Source organism: Trachemys scripta, chromosome 2 (assembly GCF_013100865.1).
Source record: "Trachemys scripta elegans isolate TJP31775 chromosome 2, CAS_Tse_1.0, whole genome shotgun sequence".
NCBI lineage: Eukaryota > Metazoa > Chordata > Testudines > Emydidae > Trachemys > Trachemys scripta.
This window is the reverse complement of record NC_048299.1, coordinates 48,823,290-48,843,156: the sequence shown is the minus strand read 5'-3', so window position 1 is coordinate 48,843,156 and position 19,867 is coordinate 48,823,290.

The window sequence follows — 19,867 nt, the reverse complement described above, 5'->3', positions numbered from 1 at the left end:
CATGCTGCCTACAAATGATAAAGTAAGCATTTCATTTAGCTTTGAATACACAGGAAAGGTAGGGTTTGGACAGTTTATTCAACAAAAGAATAATAATTCCTCATCTAAATTTGGAAGTAGTCCAAGATTTTCAAGTAAATGTAACCCCTTTTGGAGTTTGCTAGCTCCTGGAACACTGGACTGAGCCTATAGGGTTCCTATCCTTTGGACGACAGCAACAATGGCTCCAGAGCCTCTGGACACCATTTCCCAGCCTGCCTATGGTACAGAGTGGGGACAGAATAGACTGGAAACTTGTACAAAAGCCAATGGAGAGTTTTGGATGGAGTGATTTACATAGTCCCTTTGCTGGGTCTGTGAGGAACCAGGATTTCTCTGTTCCCTCAGTGGGAGGGGACAGGCTGCAAGCACCAGGGACAAGGCTTGAACCATGCCTTGGGGGAGCAGCTACATCAATAATAATTAAACTGGGCATGTGGAGTTGTAAAAGTAAAATCACACTGTAAGAAATCAGGCCCCAAAATTATTTTAGGTTTATGTTTCTTTTCCCCTGGGCCACTGGTTCTAGTTTATATTTGTTTACTGAGTTTTGAAGGTGAGCTGGAAGGGGTTGGTCTTTATATGAGTTTATTTACTTTTAAAACTTGAATTCCCAACATTCATAATAAACTACACATACCTACAAAGCATATGAACCATGAGTTGCATTATATCATATTCTTCTTACACAAATAAACCTCTGAAGAATCAAACTTAGAGTTTGTCTACACGGTGCAGTGATGTGCGCTACAGGGAGGGGGATGTGATTTTTAAAGTGCACACTAATTGTTATAAGCAACAGAGGGTCCTGTGGCACCTTTGAGACTAACAGAAGTATTGGGAGCATAAGCTNCAGACTCCAAAGAGAAACTGCTGAGCTCCAGTTCATTTGCAAATTTGACACCATCAGATCAGGATTAAACAAAGACTGTGAATGGCTATCCAACTACAGAAACAGTTTCTCCTCCCTTGGTGTTCACACCTCAACTGCTAGCAGAGCACCTCACCCTCCCTGATTGAACTAACCTCGTTATCTCCACACTGATATATACCTGCCTCTAGAGATTTCCATTACTTGCATCTGAAGAAGTGAGGTTCTTACCCACGAAAGCTTATGCTCCCAATACTTCTGTTAGTCTCAAAGGTGCCACAGGACCCTCTGTTGCTTTTTACAGATTCAGACTAACACGGCTACCCCTCTGATACTAATTGTTATGTTAAAGTACTCTAGGGAACTTTTAGTTCACACCAGCAGAGTATATATGGACCAATTAGTATGCAACATTTTCATGCACTTTAGCAACACAGTTCCATCGTGAGCATCGCCTCACGGTGTAGACAAGTCCTCACACTAATTTCAAATCCACTTCAGTTTTATATGTTCATATTTTTGGTTCAGAGTGGAATGTTATTACCAGTCCTGCAAGTGAGTACCTTTAGCCCTTTGTAGTCCAAATGACCTCAATTAAACTAACATACCTGTTTGCAGAGTGAGCCATAAGTTTACTTTCTGCATAGGATAGACTTGTAATAAGGAGCTGAGAAGAAATAGGAAGACAAAATACCAATGATTAAATGCAGTGAAAAATTGAGAAGAAAGAGGGCAAAGGGAAAAAATATAGAGAATCTGGCAGAAGGAGCTGAAAGATTGGGAGGAAGACAAATTCAAGTGAAATAATATAGCACAAGTGTATATTTATTATATATTTACTGCATACAAGGTATTCAGTGCATAATAATACAACATATATGAGGTTCTATACCTAATATATAGCACAAGTATCTATACACCCAAACAGATCTTGGTGCTGATTCTGCAAGCATACTCAAGCTGGTAATGCTCTTTTGTTCCAGTGGCTATTGACTTCAGTAGGGCTCCAGGCAGGCACAAGGATTCTGCCCATCCAAATCAACTTTCAAAAATAGGATTCCATATACATCACTTAGAACTTCTGGCCAGTTTCAGATCCCCTTATTTACCTTTGGTGGTTGTTCTTTTCCTTTGCAGTGTGTGGGTGTGGGTCACTTGCCAGGATTATCTGGGTATATCTCACTTAATAATTTCCCTGCCATTACCGGGGCCTTGCGTACTGGTGCACCTTAATTCCACCCATTCTACATAGTAGTCTAGGGTAACACCAACTCGGTCGTCAGCAGGCAGGATTGAACTTGAGATCTCTGGAGCTTAGTGCATGAGCCTGTACTGCATGAGTTAAAAGCCAGACGGCCCTTAGCTAAGGCTGTAGAGCGGATTCATTTATCTGTCTCCAAGTGGTGTCACTAGATGGGACAGAGCACACAAGAGGTGTGTGGGTTACACTAGTTTCCTGTGGGCTATAATAGTTTGGTCTAATTTTGGTTGTTGGATTCACTGTGTGGGTGCTGGGTGGTATTGGTAACCTGTGATATACTAGATATTCACCAGATCAGACTAGATGATCTGGTGGTCCCTTCTGACCTTAAAATCTATACTGAGTAGCACTTATTGCACAAGCAGTTCCCTTGATTTCAATAGGACTTAGAAGTAACATATCACCCAATCTGAATCTTGGCCTGTAAATGGTAGGTGGTTATATTTTTATTTATTTATTTTTACCTAGAAGATGTTAGGTGACAGATGTCTGCATAGATCCTGGGTTTAGCCTTTAGTTCCATGAAAACTAGATTCACGTGTAGGTTTCTGCAGAAAAATACAGAGCCCAGTTCTCATTTACAGTAAGGCCTTTGCTCCCACTCTGGCACTGTAAAGTGCCCTTGAAGGGCAAGTAAATTATATTTACACTCATCTCATTTTAATGCCCCATTATACAGCCAGAGCTATGTCAAGGGCCCATGGTATCATGACAATTTGGCCCTTAATGTCCACCTAGTTATAAACACAAGTCCCACTTTAAAGTTGGAAAATGATGGAAAGTGAAAAGACAGAATAATTTAAACAAAATGTGTTAGATTGTATAAGCTTCCTAGCCTGTCTTTTGACATTTGTTAATTATTAGATCATATCTCATTTATGAGAGAAATTTCATATCCCCTATAAAACCATTACACATCTTTTCTCAAGGCAAGTAGACTGTGGTGGATAGAAGGCATAGATGAATACCCAAATGACAGATGACTTTTTAGATTTCTTTTTAAAATGTGTTTTTAAAATGACAAATTTAAAAGACTATAGACATCAGCATGACTGAACAGGAAAACATTGTCAAAGAAAAGAGTACTATTTACATTTTCATGATAGGCTATATTTAACAATGTTTGAGAGCAAGCTACTTTGATTGTTACATTTATTTTGGGCTCAACTGATCCATATTCACACAAAATTCCCATGGGAATCAGTGGGAGTTTGGGTTCTACTGCAAAGGAGAATGGGGGAGGGGGGAAATACTCCCTATTTTTTCCCATTTTGTGCCAAAAATTTCAAAATACTTTAAATTTTCTGAGTAGTTTTATGCAGAGTAAAGACAGTAGCATTTTGCCTTCTAATAAGAGACTGATTTTCATCCTGGCTGTAACTGGGTCTCCTCTTCTGCACCACAAATTTAGATACTTTAGGCTGTTATTCAGCGAAGCACATACTTAACAACAAGCACATGTATAGTTCCAGTGACATCGCTTGGCTGGATCAAGGCCTTAATGATTCTGAAGTGCAGTGACCTTAGGGGTCATTCAAATACACAGATTTTTTGCAAAGAAAATAGGGAAAGCGGCCATCCTCTTTTGCACCTGCAATTTTGCATCGGCATATCAGACTTCAGGGTAATTACTAAAGCCTGTAAAGTTAAGCATGTGCATAAGAGTTTGCAGGATTACGGTTTTGTTTTTGATTTGGGGTTCAAAATATCTCTGTCTGAGTATCCCATAATACTGAGGCAGTTCAGAATTCAGAGCCAGCACATTTAAGAGACCGATGATCCTTGCTGAGGAATGTAGATCCAGCATGTCACAGAATACACAGGTTGCTTGACAGAAACCTGTAGGGACATCAGAAGTTATTGATAACACATTGTATGGCTTTACAGAATTGTGGGCATGATTAATGTTTCAGTTTAACCTTTTATTCCCACAAGGAGGAGATACCTGTGTTCCCCCTAGTTGACAACAGGAATTTCCACAGGATTTTTGCAGCTCAGTTTAAGCACTTTTAAGCCTACTATAGACATATACTATCTCTGAAAGCATGCTCAAGAGTGGGGCTCAAGCTTTCAGATTAATTCCTTTCCTGTGCAGCCTCCCTGAATCTGTGCTAAAGGCACACAAGGATAAGAAGGGCTACCTGCCATGTACTTCTCCTTCCACTATGTTGTTGGCCTGTAGCGTGTGAATAGTCAAAGCCTTGATTTTAACCCTGCTTCCCACCTAACATGCTAACCAGCACACATGGCTGTTCTTGTGTGGTTGGGAGAGGGAGTAATCTGTTCCTGCTATGAGCCAGTAGCAGATACTATCCCACAGGGGCAAGTGGGAAGCAGTTATGCCTTTCTAAGGGTACCCAGATTGGCGGGTAGTGGTCGATCTATCAGTGATCGATTTATCGTGTCTAGTGTAGACGCGATAAAATCGATCCCCTATCGCTCTGCTGTCGACTCCGGAACTCCACCGTGGTGAGAGGCGGAAGCAGAGTCGATGGGGGAGCGGCAGCGGTCGAGTCGCCGCCATCCTCATGGCCAGGTAAATTGACCTCAGATACGCCGACTTCAGCTATGCTATTCGTGTAGCTGAAGGTGCGTATCTTAGGTCGACCCCCCCTCCCTAGTGTAGACATAGCCTACGGTGCTCCTGGGAAGGTGAAATTACACCTTGCCTTTTGTACAGGGCTACAGGTAAATGCACAAATGTAGCCTAGTGAGTCCAGTTGTGGAGTAACATATTACTCCAGGTGATGAGGGGTGGCAGAATGAGAACTGAAAAAATACCTGTTTGAACACTATTACAGCAAAATAGAGCTTTGGATGTTATCCTTCCAAGTATCAGTTATAAGATGGTTACCATGAGTGCTGAGAAGGACTGGAAATTTGCCAGGCATTTGAACTGACAGCATCCAAAATGTCAATATCAGGATAAAAAAAAATTTCCTGTTTTTTTTTTTTTTTAAACTTGACAGCTCAGATATATTTTATCTGATGACAGTTCAAGTGAAATAAACAACTCTGACGACATTGTAGCTTTGAAATATAGCTTTACCTCATTAAGTAACAGTGAACTTGGGACTGTAGCCAAACTAGCTACATTTTGAATTCAATAGGATGAGATATTCAATATGGATACGCTTTTCTTATAGTTTACAGAACAGATATTGATGAACTACATATTCTTTTTGCCCTTAAGTGTTGCTGTGTGTCCCTGCCAAGTTAGAATAAAAATATGTAGTTGCCTGCTACAGAATTAGCCTATAAATCACAACTAAGGGCCCAGTGTTTACAGTGAATAACACTTAATCAGGCAGTTTCACTGACGTCACGTGTTGTCCATAATTTGTGTAACACCATGTCCAAGAACAAATCTGCAAGGAGTTGGTGCTTCTTGCCAAAGAGACATGGAAAAAGGCAGGATGTGTAGTCATTACTTTATTGCACAAATAAAATGGAATTTCTATACCAGAGGAAATTAAGATTTTGAATTTGCCCTAAATCAGGATGAAAATCTCGGAATTTTATTTTTACCTTATTTAAAAAACTTCAGAATTTCCCTTAGGCTATGATAATTACACAAATTAACAGAAGTCAAAACAATTTTATGTTATTGTACTTTATAATAACAAAAAATCAAAACAATAAAGTCAGAATAAAATGTTTCAACCATATCAAAATGAAATATGTCAATAATTCCTTGTCAAAAATGTCAAAAATTTATGCATTCCCACAAAACATTTCAATTTTGTCAAATCGTCATTTTCCAGCAGGGAAACTATTCCTTCAGAAAATTTTTGATCAGCTCTAATTAATATTTCCAGCGGATGTTATTGGAGCAACTTGCCTGAGTAACTGCTACTGAGCCAGAGTAAGAATTGTAGAATCAGACCCTGAATTAGTGATGTGGCCCTGAATCTACTGCAATTTAAAATGCAGCTCTACCCTGAAAAGTGACTACTCACCAGATCTGCTGCGTATATATATGTAGAGTCATATCTGTTTAGTAACAAAAGTAAACATTTACCCCTTTGAACAGCTGGAAGCACTGCATAGTCTGAACAGCTAAGAGAACTAGCTACCTGGACTTCTCCTTGCTTCTAGAGACCCAAATAGCCACAACCACATAAAATGCTGTTTTCCGTCTTTTCTCACCTGTTGGATTTGAACTTTGCCACGCTGCTCAATGCCTTTTTGACTTCCAGGCCCGATCACTGTAATGTTCTGGGTCTAGATATGACATCGCCAACATTTAAAAGCTATGGTAAGTTCTGAAAAGAGCAGACCATCTGCTCAAGCCACAGAGGCTAACAAGAGTGCATCACCCTGGTGCTCCGCTTTTAAACTCGCCCCCTGGGGAATAGGATTTGAAATTCAGTGTGTCTGAACTCATTCTCAAAGTAATAAGAATCAAGAAAAAAGAAGGCCCATGGTGTTATTTATAGCAAATCCCTCAGCCTTAGCATGTTGTAGTGGTAGCTAAGATTGTGATGATGCACCAATTTACATGCTGAGCTGTAATTGTTAAGTACTTACTAAGTACTCCGCAGAGAGAAATGTCCAGAAGGGATAGCAAACCTTGTTTCATCCAAACAAGTTTCGATGGTCTGCATATGGACACTCCTTTCTCCTTCAGAAGGTTTTGATCTATTATAACAATTCTGTAACCTTACCAGGAGACCTGAAAACGCCTAACCAAGTCGTTTTAGTTCAAACATTCAGTTCACATCATTCCTTCAACTCCACTGTTTTTTCTTTTCATACCAAATTTTTTACATTACATGTATTGTTAAAATGATCTTCCTTCCACCTTTTACTCACTCTGGGTAATTTAAGATTTCAACTTAGGGTTTGGTTGAGTCAATAGCTAAGGTACACAACCTTTTGAGCAAACCAGGGGAAGTTTATGATACTGCATTTAAATCATATGAAATCTGTAATTTCTCATAGTTTAGATACTGGCAGCAGAAATCCAGCAGTTTTGACAGTTTCGGCCAGACAACACAAAATTCAAAATTTGGCAGATGTTAATCTAAGTGTATCAAAGCCAAAGAAAGCATTTTTGTGAACCTCTGCAAAGCAAAACAGCCAAGTGTCATATGATTTCAAGGCAGTACCACTTGCTATAAACAGAGCCACAGTTAATACTTTTAGATTTCCAAAATCCATATTACCATATGTTCAGAGGTATATTCATTCTCTCCAAATAGCTTGGAACATTTAAAGGGCATGGAAACATTTTCATTCCACTAAGCAAGGGTAAAATTATACTGTCTCTGCCAGATAAAAAGAAAACAAACACTATTGTAGGAAAAGAAAGAAAGAAATAATCCACAAAGTCCTGAAAAAGAAGCTTATGTAAACTAGTTTATGTTTGCATATATTTTCATCAACTCTAGGCCTGCTTCTATTTCCACAGTGTTGCCAATAACAAGAAAAACCCTCAAATTTTCCTCAATAAGAACAGGATCAGGCTCTTTCTGTTTATTAAACATTGAACTGATTTTTCCATATGCACACAATAATGACTATGGAGGATCTTATTATGTGGGTATCTACTCTAGCGCTTTACATCCAGAGATTGCTTTCATTATTCACAGGATATAGCCCTTTGTATCTTTGCAGGGCTTTTTATCATGATTAAGATATGAGTAAAAGCCTTTTATTTAGGGCTGTCAGCTTTAATAGCGGGGAATGAGACTGATCAACACATCTGACAGAAGAAGTCTCTTCTTGGAAATTGCATTGTACCAAAGTGTCAGGTTCAAACTGTGTGACAACTCTCTCACTTCTGTACTGAATCACAAATGGGGAATCACTATATTTATGTAGATATAGTCATACTAGCATGTTTTAAAAGGAAGCATTTATCCTGCTTTTTTTTTTGTACCTAAAATGCTTTTGTTGAAAGATGTTACAATAGCAAACTAAGGCTTCAGTCCTGTAATGAGGTCAGTATAGGCAGACCCCTTTGAGTTCACTGAGGCCCTATGTGGGCTCAGTGATCCACCTGACCAGAGCAATTTGTAGGGTCAGGAAGCTAATGGAACAGTGCTCTGGCTTCTTCCCCCCATTAAACGGGGGGGAGGAAAATAATGTTCTAGAACAGGGATCGGCAACCTTTGGCATGCGGCTCACCAGGGCAAGCACCCCGGTGGGCCGGGCCAGTTTGTTTACCTGTCACGTCCGCAGGTTCAGCCGATCGTGGCTACCACTGGCCGCGGTTCACCGCTCCAGGCCAATGGGGGCAGCAGGAAGTGGCACTGGCCGAGGGATGTGCTGGCCACCGCTTCCCGCCACCCCCATTGGCCTGGAGCAGTGAACCGCTGCCAGTGGGAGCCGCGATTGGCCGAACCTGTGGACGTGGCAGGTAAACAAACCGGCCTGGCCTGCCAGGGGGCTTACTCTGGCGAGCTGCATGCCAAAGGTTGCCGATCCCTGTTCTAGAAGCTGGATGACTTTAATGCAGGCATGGAGAAAAAAACGCTATCTATGGTATTGATATGGCCTCCATCACATCTGAGTGCTTCACAACTGTTAATGTATTTATCTTCACAACACCCCTGTGAGGTAGGATAGTGCTATTATCCCCCATTTTATAGATGGGGAATGGAGGCACGAAGAGACTAAGCGACAGGCTCAGGGTTACACGGGAACCAGGGAGTTGAACCCAGTCTCCCAGTTACCCTAACTACATTACCATCTTTCCTCTCCTCTAGCATTTTTTTTAAGTTGAAGAGAACCTACAGAAATAATTAGGAGTAAGAAAAATATGTAGTTCATCCATTACTTCCCTGAAGACTGTATCAGTATTTAATATATCTCTCCATATTATTTTATTATACCACTTTTTTTAGTATCTTTCTTTTTAACCTCATTTAGTTCAATTGCTCTTTGTAGAAAAGGATTCTGCTTCAGCTCCTCTGTGATGGGGTATACCTGCCCCGCACTGGACGGAAAGGAATTAACCCCATGCTGTGGGCTGAGGAAGCAATGACCCATTGCCTCTGTTGGGCATGCTCCAGTTGGAGCCACAGTATAAGAGGGAGCAGCCCAGCTCATTCTGGGCTGGCTGCTGAGGAGAGAGGGCATGTGTTGCAGGCTCCCTCATGGGAGCTGCTGGAGCCCCAAACCACAAAGGCCAGACATGCCAAGAGATACTTGGCTGCCCACAAAAGCCCAAGAGTGGACGAAGCCATCTGGAGCTTCAGCGGCCAATGACCCCAGAGGACCTGCAAACTACCATCTTTGAAAACAGGGAAGGAAGTAGCCCAGGGGAGCTTGATATTGATCCTGTCACGGAACTGGGAACCTAGTCAGTGTGTTTCAGAGGGATCCCCACTGACACAGCGGTGAATACATTTGCTGCTGACAGAGCCCTGGACTGGGACCCATAAAGTAGGAAAGGCCTGGGTACCCCTAGCTCAGCTGCCACCCGCAAGAGGGCAGCCGTAATGACTCTGGCCACTAGGCCATGCAGCCCTGCACAGGAGGGCAGCCTTATTGACTCTGGCCATTAAGCCATAATTCCTTGAGGATAAGGGTGGTTATTTGGGCTATAACACCCCTCCCCACTCCCCAAAGGCTGATGGAGTATACCTGCCCCCAAGATGCTCATTGGTGGCTCTCTTCTCATTTTGATGCAAGATGTCTTGCATTTCTCTTACTTACTAAAGGATCTCATGATAATAAAATGGCCAAACTGACTTATCATGGGTTGGATTAATGAACTGGGGTCAGTAATTATGGGATTATTATTATTTATAAATTATCTCCCATAGTTATTTGTGATGGAAAAAAAATAAACTACAAATGGCTTTCTATAGCTCATTATTCCATTATACTCATTTCTGGAATTCTCAATATCTGGCCATAATCTATTTTTCTCCCTTCAAACCAACTTTCTCAAAGGTGGTAAAATATTGTCTAGATTTGCATTAGCCAATAAGGCACATATGAGGCTGGCAGAATATTTCAAAACCTTTGAAATCTGATCTTTTGAAATATCACTTGGGGCAGGGGGGAACATCTGAAACACCAAAACAGTCAGCACCTGAAGACCTGAACTGCTTTAAAATGCCTAAGGGAGAGGGATGGCTGTTTGGGCATGATACTATATTAACAAAGCATTGTCCCTAGTGTGGGAGAAAGAGAGAGCCTGGAGCACTGGGCCTGGTGCAAGATCTGAGGCCTGAAACAGAGGCTGTGAATCAAAGTTGGGCCATGTATTAAAGTAGATGTTTACAAGTTCATTATATGACCTTGGCAAAAGTATTGCTAGTGTGGCTAAAACACAGGCACTCCTAAGAATCAACAGATGCTGTGTATGTGTGAGACCACACTCCACAAGATTGGCCCAGGAGGGCCATCCTGGCCTAATACAAGACAAGAAAGTCTGCCAGAAGTAATGAATAGGGATGTTGTGCCCAAGACACCTGGAGCATGATACAAGGGGAGGTAACAAGCAGATGATACAAGAGTTATTTGTCTTAATCTATAAATGTTGGGGTGCTTCACCTCAACCATTTGTGTGGCCTTGGGGACAGCAGAAAGACCAGTTGCTGACTGAGTAGTTCCTTCCCACAGGAATATTCATGTTAGCATACTTGTAGCTCCTATGGGGTGCTAGGACTGTGTCTTGAGAGCAATAAACCTGGCCGAGTGCCTTTGTAAGCTGGTGGTCCTTCTTTCTGGGTAGTATTCTCAATGTCTGCTGAGCCAACTATCTGCACAAGGCTGGGACAGCATATGGAGAAAGCACACACATACCTAACTGACTATACCTAGTAGCCTTGATATAGCCTTATAACGCGATCTAACACTGCAGATAATTCAAGGTCCCTACCGTGCAACGAGGCCTACTTAAGTGAAGCCTAGTTGAAGAGAATGAGGCTACAGATGGACGCAGGGATCCACCCACAGAAAGCACATTGCAGTATATATTTTTTAACATCTCATCCTTTTTGCTGCACAATTTATTAATATTAAGAATCCAAAGATATGCTAGGCCCTTCACAAAAACAAGTCTATGTCCCGCAGAGCTTCCACACTCAAGGTGTATCTACATTGCCAAAACGCTCACAGCAGCAAATCTCAGAGGCTGGGTCAACTGACTCGTGCTTACAGGGCTCACACTATGGGGCTGATCAGTGTAGACATTCCCACTTGCGTTGAAGCCTGAGCTCTGTGACCCTCCCCAGTCCCAGAGCCCAGGCTCCAGCCTGAATCCAAATGTCCACACGGCTATTTTTAGCCCTATAGCACAAGCCCTGCAAACATGAGTCAATTGATCCAGCCTCTGAGATTCACTGATGCATGGGGAAGGGAGGGTCTGGCCGTGTAGATGTACTCTTAAGCCTTAATCCTGTCAGGAGCTCTGTCCAGGCAGCCTGCTATGCCACCAGGGAGTCTTAATGTCACTGGGGTTTTGGGTACAGGGCTCTGCCTGTACAGAGCTCCTTGTGGGATCAGGGCCTAAATACAGCTGTGACACAACAAATGAGAACCACAGACTGTAAGATGCGGGGAGGGAATGGAGAGAAGTAAGAACAAGAGTGACAGTCAATGTGATTACTCAGTTAGACATGTACAGCCTTGATGGAACACTTAATTGGGTTTGTGTTTGTGTCACTTATAGATGACAAAAGTAACATTTTAGGAGCGCTTTGAATAAGGAGCAAGAGGTGGCCTAACCAGTTATTTTTTTGTTAAAGCAACTAATGCATCAAACCAGACAAAAAGACTATAGTGAAAAGCCACCCTGATAAAAAGCCATTGTTACCTTTCAATCCCAAATGCTGAAACTGTTTTCCTTCCTTTGATCATCTCTCACCTTGACTGATGCAACCTCCCACCATCTGGCCTCCCTGTATCTTGCCCCCATCCAAAATATGCCAAAAGATTGTTGTCAAAAATAATCATCCTTGTGCTCTGACCACATGTCTCTTCTGAGTCTCCCTGCAATGACTTCCTTTCACCTTACACATTAAGTTCAGGACTCTGGTCTTTAACACCAGAGCCCTGCATGACTATGCCCCTTCTTAAGGCTACTTGATGTTTGAACTGAGCCTTGCTCCCTGTCTCATTGTCTGTAATCATTCCAAGCCTCTCTCCTAAATGCCCTTTTTAGATCATTTTCCCATTCCCATCTCCACAGGTCCTTCCTTGAAGCCCTGGTGCTCTTGGAGCACCTTACATGCCTTGCTAAACAATCTCATCAATTTTCACTCTGTCTCAACCCTGTTTTAGGAAGCTGCTCAAGATCTTCATAACTAGCCAACTTTGTGTCATGTGACAACCTGGACTACTTACCAGATAGGTTTTAGGCCTGGATACAGCACTCAGACTGTACTGATATATTTATGTGAAGATCTCCTGGTCATAGACTAAGGCTGGTGCTGATTTTGTTAGCTCTTTCAGAAGATTTTTTGTTTATCAACTGCTGACTCATCTGCGGGTTGGGAGGAATGGAGTCCCAGTGGTTTGTTTCTCCCTGCCAGGGAGAACCCAGCACATAATTATGGGTGATCTTCATTCTCTGCAAGGCTCTCTTACAAGGTCTTGTAGGGGGCCATCTTGACCCCATCTTCTATTACAAGTGTGTGAAGCCACTTGGGTAAATTTTGTGACATTTTGGTCTACTGTACGCTCAGTAGAAGGCAAATACTTAGCTTTTTGTCCCCCTTTTTGAGTCCACATTTTTCACACTCCCTGCTTTCCCAGTGCCTACGCAAGCTGAATTCCTAGATGCAAGATAAATGCTTAAATGTCATCCAGAGAAGATGTTTCTCCAGAGGAAATACCTCAGAGAATTCACAGGTATTCTGACTGTTCTCACTGTTGAAAGGCTATGCCCACCCTTAGTTTCAGTGGCTTCCAATCTGGAAGTCTCATTGAATCCATCATTTTTCTCGTATTCCTACGCAACATCTGAAGCACCATTTTTCATTTCCTGCTGACCCACAGGCTGCAGACCTTGTCTTTGATGTGAACTCATAATTGTCATCCATTCACCATTGACCTAGTATTAAATAGCACATTAAATGGATGTTCAAATCATTCAAAATTAGAAGGACTTGAAAACACCATAAAGGACAGAAAAATAATACGAAAGAGACAAAGGGTTTACAAACATAGATTCATAGATTCATAGACTCTAGGACTGGAAGGGACCTCAAGAGGTCATCGAGTCCAGTCCCCTGCCCTCATGGCAGGACCAAATACTGTCTAGACCATCCCTGATAGACATTTATCTAACCTACTCTTAAATATCTCCAGAGATGGAGATTCCACAACCTCTCTAGGCAGTTTATTCCAATGTTTAACCACCCTGAGAAGTTAGGAACTTTTTCCTAATGTCCAACCTAAGCCTCCCTTGCTGCAGTTTAAGCCCATTGCTTCTTGTTCTATCCTTAGAGGCTAAGATGAACAAGTTTTCTCCCACCTCCTTATGACAGCCTTTTAGATACCTGAAAACTGCTATCATGTCCTCTCTCAGTCTTCTCTTTTCCAAACTAAACAAACCCAATTCTTTCAGCCTTCCTTCATAGGTCATGTTCTCTAGACCTTTAATCATTCTTATTGCTCTTCTCTGGACCCTCTCCAATTTCTTCACATCTTTCTTGAAATGCGGTACCCAGAACTGGACACAATACTCCATCTGAGACCTAACCAGCGCAGAGTAGAGCGGAAGAATGACTTCTCGTGTCTTGCTCACAACACATCTGTTAATGCATCCCAGAATCACGTTTGCTTTTTTTGCAACAGCATCACACTGTTGACTCATATTTAGCTTGCAGTCCACTATAACCCCTAGATCCCTTTCTGCCATACTCCTTCCTAGACAGTCTCTTCCCATTCTGCATGTGTGAAACTGATTGTTCCTTCCTAAGTGGAGCACTTTGCATTTGTCTTTATTAAACTTCATCCTGTTTACCTCAGACCATTTCTCCAATTTGTCCAGGTCATTTTGAATTTTGACCCTATCCTCCAAAGCAGTTGCAATCCCTTCCAGTTTGGTATCATCTGCAAACTTAATAAGTGTACTTTCTATGCCAATATCTAAGTCATTGATGAAGATATTGAACAGAGCCGGTCCCAAAACAGACTCCTGCGGAACCCCACTCGTTATACCTTTCCAGCAGGGTTGGGAACCATTAATAACTACTCTCTGAGTACGGTTATCCAGCCAGTTATGCACCCACCTTATAGTAGCCCCATCTAAGTTGTATTTGCCTAGTTTATCGATAAGAATATCATGCGAGACCGTATCAAATGCCTTACTAAAGTCTAGGTATACCACAACCACCGCTTCTCCCTTATCCACAAGACTCGTTATCCTATCAAAGAAAGTTTAGTTTGACATTATTTATTCTTTACAAATCCATGCTGGCTATTCCCTATCACCTTACCACCTTCCAAGTGTTTGCAGATGATTTCCTTAATTACTTGCTCCATTATCTTCCCTGGCATGGAAGTTAAACTAACTGGTATGTAGTTTCCTGGGTTGTTTTTATTTCTCTTTTTGTAGATGGGCACTATGTTTGCCCTTTTCCAGTTTTCTGGAATCTCTCCTGTCTCCCATGATTTTCCAAAGATAATAGCTAGAGTCTCAGATACCTCCTCTATTAGCTCCTTGAGTATTCTAGGATGCATTTCATCAGGCCCTGGTGACTTGCAGGCATCTAACTTTTCTAAGAGATTTTTAACTTGTTCTTTTTTTATTTTCTCTTCTAAACCTACCCCCTTCTCATTAGCATTCACTATGTTAGGCATTCCTTCAGACTTCTCAGTGAAGACTGAAACAAAGAAGTCATTAAGCATCTCTGCCATTTCCAAGTTTCCTGTTACTGTTTCTCCCTCCTCACTGAGCAGTGGGCCTACCCTGTCTTTGGTCTTCCTCTTGCTTCTAATGTATAGATAAAAAGTCTTCTTGTTTCCCTTTATTCCCGTAGCTAGTTTGAGCTCATTTTGTGCCTTTGCCTTTCTAATCTTGCCCCTGCATTCCTGTGCTGTTTGCCTATATTCATCCTTTGTAATTTGTCCTAGTTTCCATTTTTTATATGATTCCTTTTTATTTTTTAAATCATGCAAGATCTCGTGGTTAAGCCAAGGTGGTCTTTTGCCACATTTTCTATCTTTCCTACCCAGCGAAATAGCTTCCTTTTGGGCTCTTAATAGTGTCCCTTTGAAAAACTGCCAACTCTCCTCAGTCTTTTTTCCCCTCAGTCTTGATTCCCATGGGACCTTACCTATCAGCTCTCTGAACTTACCAAAATCTGCCTTCCTGAAATCCATTGTCTCTATTTTGCTGTACTCCCTTCTACCCTTCCTTGGAATTGTGAACTCTGTGATTTCATGATCACTTTCACCCAAGCTACCTTCAAATTCTGAACGAGTTCCTCCCTATTTGTTAAAATCAAATCTAGAACAGCTTCCTTCCCACCCCCCAGTAGCTTTTTCAACCTTCTGAAATAAAAAGTTGTCTGCAATGCAGTCCAAGAACTTATTGGATAGTCTGTGCCCCACTGTGTTATTTTCCCAACATATATCTGCATAGTTGAAGTCCCCCATCACCACCAGATCTTGGGCTTTGGAAGCTCATGCTACTGTAGTAGGACTAGGGAGAAATAATCTAAAACACTGCTGTTCAATGGGTGAAAGAAACCTAGGCTGCTAAAACAGAAGTAATAGGGGACAGCAAATTAGGCCAAAACCAGGCCAATGCAATTTTAGGATGACTATGCACTGACATCATGTCTCAGATCAGGGCCATATAGTCTTTACTGCTGAGATAGGAACTACACCTGAACTAATCATTTCTGGCCACCTCACTATCAAAAATATACTGACAAACATGAAGGACTTCAGAAAAGATTGACAATACTTGGATGCTGTAGGGATTGGTTTATGAATTAAATACAATGGGCCAGATCCTCAGCAATTGTAAGTCAGAATGGCTGCATTGATTTCAGTGAAGTAAACATATTTACACCAAAACATATATGCGCATCGTTTGTCTGAAAAACTTTTCAGAGAGCTAGAGCATGAAAAGAATCTACACATTTTTATGCAGTATAAATATGAAGAAGAGAGGGATATTATTGTGGTCATCACTGAAAAGATTTAATTGGCCTTTTTTGAACTTTGAAAATGATTCAGTTTGGGTTCAATGCGAGTCTTGGGTGATAATGTGGATTGAGTGTTTTATCCACATGTATTTGTCAGTCTTTAATTGCAGACCCTGGAATAATTCCTGGTCCCCTGTAGCCTTACATTCACAGTAGTAAATTATATGAATCACTTATCTGCCTTTGAGCTTAATGTAGTCAAGGCACTGAATTTCTCTGTTCTATTATATTTCTCCCTCCCCTACCATTTGCGTCATCAGCAAATTTTAGCCATTTTTGAAATTATATTTTATTTCAATAACTATCCTCCTCCACCATGTTCTGCATGCTAAGTTTTTAGATCTTAGGAATGGGCTCTCCTATGAATTCTAATAATTGAAATCATATTCATAGCCACACAAACTCAGTTTCTAAATTTCAGCTGATGTCAGTGTTAGGATCACCTGTTTTAAGGATTAACTTTCAACTATGGTACCAGAATCTATGGATGTTTGAGTTCACAGATTATTAAAGGATTTGCTAGACAGAGAGATACAAAGGTTTAGTAACTTAAATCATCATTTGACCTATACTTGGATTTTGATTCCCACATCAGCTATGTCTATAATCTTTAAAGCAAACATGGATTACAGCAAGCTTGAATGAAAATTGATATTGTAGTATATATTATCAGTGGAACTATTTTGCAAGCTCATTGCATTTTCAAGATGTCTGATAGCATTAAAAGGCATCCCTTGTTTGTATTGATGTAGTCAACACAATTTATTTCTATAAATGAATATTTATAGTCATTTTAAAAAGTGGACTCAAACCAAATCAGATTTTTTACTTCCCTTTTGCATTTCTAAATAGTGACATTTATTGTACAATATTTTCAGCATTTTTGTGTGCTTTATTTTATTTTGTAGATAATTTAGTGTTTGTTCTTGTTAGAAAATGGAAACTGAGTTTAAAAACAAATCTCATCTTATTATGGAATTTTATTGGAGGTAGCTTTGTCTAGTTGTTTTGAGCAAGCTACTCCTGAGATCTTCTCTCAGTTTTCCTATGTGAGCTCGGGTAGTCACAGGCTTTCCCAGTGCCTTACTTTCCCACCTATAAAGTGGAAATAGTTGCCTACCTGATCATGACCATGATGTCTGTAAGGCTTCATCAATTGAAGTTTAAGCTCTTTGAGATCCTGATATGAAAGGTATTTGTAAAATATTATAGAAGTACAATTATTTTAAAGTATATTCCACTTATACAAAGAACTCATGGAATCAAAGCCAGTGAGGTGTGCGGGCACATCTGAAGGCAGAATTTAATCCTATCAGAGAGTTTTCAAGCAAAACGAGCCCCATAGTTGGTGCTCCTTTGGGGACACATTCAGATGGTCTCATTGAAGTCAATGGAACCACTCATGTCATAAGGGAATTTGTGGAGTTAGGTCTGTTTAGCAGGAGTCAAAATCTGGCTCTTGGTGTGCACAGATCAAGGACAGAAAACATCCCCTAAATTGTTAAGTATCTAAAGTGGGTATCACTATTCACAAACTGTACTCAGTAATATTGTGAGCAAAAAAACTGAAGTAATTGCATTTTAAATGTATTTTTCAGTATCAAAATGTTCACATAAGTCATTAAATTCTAGTCTTAAGTATTTTTTTTATTTTCAGAAAGGTTGAAGTGCTTTTGGAGAGAAAGATTAATTTCAAATCCACTTTCACTGTCATATAACTATTAGGTGATGATCTGTACCCACTCTTAAAACCAAAGATTATATCTGTAGAGGTTGTCTATGATTAAAGTTATGTCATTTTACCATCCCTTTAAGAAATATTTATTGTTTTCAGGGTCTGTGTATTTTAATATTCCTGTAGTGGAGCGACATATTGCCTTAATTAAAATAACTCATATTAATTTATGAATCTCTGATGGGAATTTGTCAAATGGTGATTAAGGTGTAATAGAAAGACGCAATCATAGCTACCAGGAATTCAGCAGTTGTCTTTCAGTAAGGATCTCTTGACCTTACAACTCATTTACTCTTCAGCATGGCCTAGTAATCTCTGGAAGGAAATGATGTGGAACACATGAGGATTCAGGTCAGACCCTTGTTAGAGTCAGTGTAAAAGAGCAAAAGATTATTAGGACTCAATAAATTATGATTGTAAATTATTTCAAGTGAAAATTATGCCAGGATGCAAGAGGACAGTACATAAAAATCAAATCAGGGATTAATCTGTTTTCACTCCATTGAAATTATAGCAAACCTGGTGTCTATTGTCATTGCATAAAATGCATACTTAAAAAAACATTAATTGTGTAAGACTTGTACATATTTTTATTCTTCAGGACATCTAACTATGGGAAGTCAAATGAAAATGGGAATGTATTCTTAATATGAATATATCTAATGTTCCCATTCTTGTTAATTTCCATAAAGTCTTACAGTAATGACATTCACCAGTATCACCCAAAAATCACAGCTGTCTGACTTCAAACAACTGAAACTAGTTACAGTCACACAGAGTAATAATCATTGCTCCCTTGCTATTGTAACACCGACAGACCCAGGTCGTTGGCAGGCAGGATTGAACATGGGACCTCTGAAGTTTAGTGCATGAGCCTCTACTGCATGAGCTAAAAGCAGACTCCTTAATCTCTCTCTCTCTCCAAGTAGTGTCAGTACCACTAGATGGGACAGAACATCACAGAATCATAGAATATCAGGGTTGGAAGGGACCTCAAGAGGTCATCTAGTCCAACCCCCTGCTCAAACCAGGACCAATTCCCAACTAAATCATCCCAGCCAGGGCTTTGTCAAGCCGGCCTTAAAAACCTCCAAGGAAGGAGACTCCACCACCTCCCTAGGTAACGCATTCCAGTGCTTCACCACCCTCCTAGTGAAATAGTGTTTCCTAATATCCAACCTGGACCTCCCGCACTGCAACTTGAGACCATTGCTCCTTGTTCTGTCATCTGCCACCACTGAGACCAGCCGAGTTCCATCCTCTTTGGAACCCCCCTTCAGGTAGTTGAAGGCTGCTATCAAATCCCCCCTCATTCTTCTCTTCTGGAGACTAAACAATCCCAGTTCCCTCAGCCTCTCCTCATAAGTCATGTGCTCCAGACCCCTAATCATTTTTGTTGCCCTCCGCTGGACTCTTTCCAATTTTTCCACATCCTTCTTGTAGTGTGGGGCCCAAAACTGGACACAGTATTCCAGATGAGGCCTCACCAATGTTGAATAAAGGGGAATGATCATGTTCCTTGATCTGCTGGCAATGCCCCTACTTATACAGCCCAAAATTCCGTTAGCCTTCTTGGCAACAAGAGCACACTGTTGACTCATATCCAGCTTCTCATCCACTGTGACCCCTAGGTCCTTTTCTGCAGAACTGCTAACTAGCCATTCGGTCCCTAGTCTGTAGCAGTGCATAGGATTCTTCTGTCCTAAGTGCAGGACTCTGCACCCAGGAGGTGTGTTGGTTACACTATCTTTCCAAAAGATGCCTCAAAACTCACTTGTGTCTCATGTTGTACAAACTATGACCACTTCTAACTGCTTTTTTAGTGTCTTTTTAAATCC